This window comes from Aplysia californica, unplaced genomic scaffold (genome assembly GCF_000002075.1).
Source record: "Aplysia californica isolate F4 #8 unplaced genomic scaffold, AplCal3.0 scaffold01397, whole genome shotgun sequence".
In the NCBI taxonomy this organism is placed as follows: Eukaryota; Metazoa; Mollusca; class Gastropoda; order Aplysiida; family Aplysiidae; genus Aplysia; species Aplysia californica.
Window position 1 is genome coordinate 67,625 of NW_004798667.1, and position 3,396 is coordinate 71,020.

The window sequence follows — 3,396 nt, forward strand, 5'->3', positions numbered from 1 at the left end:
ACAAGCCGATCGCGCCCGACTCGTCGCTTAAATAAACAAACGCATTTATTTTCGGACGACGATTCGGGCGATCGACCCGACCCGACCCGACCCGACCAGACCCAATTCTATCCTCAATGGGCACTCGGTATTAGCCTCGTGGGTTGGCCTTGCCAATCAGGGTCGGAAGCCCGTCTCTTTGGTGATCTTAATTGTGTCGATAGGGGCGTATAAACACCCACAGTAAATTATTTTCAAAGATCCCTCTCAGCGTGGGTTGGCCCAAACCAGCAGGTTCGGATGCCCGCCTCCTTATAATGATCTAAAAAGAAAAATTGCGTCGGTGGGGATGTAGAAAATATTCTACATTAAAAAATAAAAAAGATTCCGGATGACTTGAGTCATGGGACGTCTGGGGCGGTCGTGTGACGTCACCTGCTGTTTTCAGTATAACGGGCTTTGTTGGAGGGCAGTTGGCGGGTGCCACCGGTGTGGTTTGCTCCTTTCCTCTTATTAAATTACAGCTAAAAAAATCCACCAACAAACACACACGAAACAAAACTAAGTGGCCATTATTGTGCCAGTGTGCTCCTCATTTAAGAAGTTGGCCTTGGGCGAAGGAATCATGATAAAAGGGAATTTTACTGCTACATGTATTCAGAGTAGGTGGTTGGCGGAAGCAATGGTGTGAGTTGCTCCTTTTCTATCAAAACAGGTATCGTCCTAATCTCTCCTCCTTGTGGGTTTTTGGTGGGAGCCACTTGTAGGTCTTACTTCTTTACTTTCCCACCGTTTTTCCTCTCTGTCTTTTTAACTTTTTTCTCAGCACTAAAATATGACTATTATTGTGTCGACGTTCTTCCCTTTACACTAACAAACGAATCTTCTACACTTGTATGACCTAATTGTGTTTCAGGTGCCGACAAACTTGCACTAAAACTAGATGAAAAAAGATTCAACATAGTTGGGAGTGTTTCAAATAGGCGTCCGCGATTGTGGACTCTTTATTCATGTAGCATGACACTTAATTATGTCCGGTTAGTAGCAGACCAAAGGCAAAGCTGGGGGATATTTCGAGCCAAACGAACACAATAAATAAAAAAAAAAACCCCGCACCAAACCAAAACAAAACGAAAACAGCTTGCCTTCTTGCGTTGTCAAATGCCCCTGAATGCGCACCCACAGTGAGGTATCACAGCTGAGCTCAGGGCGGAAAATATGCTAGATGGTTTTCGTTAGGACAGGTCTTCCTGACCTCGTGGCAATTTTTTTTGTCCCTTTCAATGTTTTGGAGCCTTCTCCCTCCAACCCTCCACCCCCCCCACACACACACAAACTAAAACAAAAAACAAAAAACAAAAACAAAGAAACCCAACAGCCCCAAGCAACCCAAGCAAAAATCAATTAAAAAACAAACAAACCCACACCCCCAAAAAACAACAAAAACAACAACCCCCCCCCCCCAAAAAAAAAACAACAAAAACAACAACCCCCCCCCCCCAAAAAAAAAAATCCAAAAAAAATCAACAACTTAAAAAAACACCATCATTTCCACAGTGACATAATATGACCTGCATGGATAGTTTTGGGTAGTGGGATGGGGGTAGGGGTGGGAGTGATGAGGGGTGCTTTGATAAGGGCTGCTCCTTCTTCCTACAAAACATCTATCCTCATTAACTCTACTTGTTTTTTTAAATAAATTTTAAAAAAATGCATGCTACTCTCTAGTAACGATCGGCGTTTCTGGTGGTGTAACCGTTAAGCGCTTGGTTGTGACATGCTGGAGACCCGAGGTCGATTCCCAAGTGGAAAGAACATTTTTATCGTGCTATCTCGATCTTTCTGCTGGGATGTTGCATCTCTCTCAGCCCGGGTTGCCATTGACAGGCGGGGTTGGAAGCTTGCCTCCTAAAAATGATCGATGGGGGCGAAAAAATATCTCTAGCAACACTTCTAATCGTCGGCACTTCTATTACCTAATTGTGTTTCCACTGCTGTACAACTCTTACTAAACATAGGAAAGAACCCCCCCCCCCCAAAAAAAAAAAAAAGCAGCCAAGAAACAAATAAAAGAAATCAGCTCCTACAGGTTTTTAACACAGCTGAGGGCAAGGCGGAAAATATGCTAGATGTCTATCGTCTGGAGAGGTCGCCACGACCTCGTGTCAAACTTTTGTCCCTTCGAATGTTTCGGATATAACGATCATCCCTGCACCGACGTGCGACTTGCCGTTCTTTGTTCCTGGGTGAAATTCTAGTCGTGCACGGGCTGAAATGATTCGGTGAACTTAACGGAATTTCTGACTGTAAAGTTTTGGCCGGTTAATTTTGCTTCAATGATAGTCATAATAATAGTTGTACCGTTGTATTAGTTGCAGCAGCAGCAGCAGCAGTAGCCGTGATTTTTTTCCTCAGTATGTTCTTGACGTTGGCGAAACGTTGGATTTTTTTCTCTTCTAAATAGAACCATAACGTATTCAGAAATACTAGCAGGTGGTTGGAGGGCGCTCCTGGTAGGTCCTATTTCTGTACTATCCCTCTGTTGTTTCTGTCTGTCTGTCTTGCTTTTCCCCAGCGTAAAATGACGAGTATTGTGTTGTTGTGCTTCCCTTTACTCAAACAGCTCGGTCCTTTCGGAGATGGACGTTCAACTCGAATCGGAGGTCCCGCCTCTTAAATAGCCTAATAAGAGTAGAAAGGGGCGTCAAACCTATACTATTTCACCATTTTCACCAGCACTAACTAATGCTCCGTCCCGACTAATCAGTTGATCCCCGGTCTCTGCTACAGTAACCGCCACTGTGACGTGGCCAGTGTCCCCCCCCCCACCCCACTGTCTCCGCATGTCCACCTTAATGACGTAAGCAGTGTGGTCGTTGTTGCGCAGAGATGTGAATACTCGTTCTATCAGCTTCAAAGCGCTCTGTAGCCTTTCTGTTGGTATGAAAAATCTCCCTGTGGCCCTGCGTTCTTTCTTCTACAATGGCGCTTTGTAGCGTGTTGCAGATGGGACAAATCTTGCCAGGGCTCTGCGATCTGTCCGTTACAGATGTGTTTTGTAGTTTTTTTATACCTTGACTTACTTACTTTCTTCCCGTTACCACATCTGGCGTTTAGTAGGGCAACAACAAAGGATCTCCAGCTCTGTCTGTTTTGGGCCATCTTGGTCAACGTCCCCCACGAATGGTTCCAGGACTTCATTTCAGACTCTACTGTGCGTCTTCAGGTCACTTTGGGTCTGCCCCTCTTGCGATGTCCTTCGGGTGTCCAGTGGAGGGCAGTCTTTACAATAGAGTCTGGTTCTCTTCTCAGAACATGCCCGACCCATCTCCATCTTCTCCTTGTCATTGTGGTGGGCATGTCCTCTTGCCTACATTTCCGTAAAAGATCTGCGCACACACACACACACACACACAC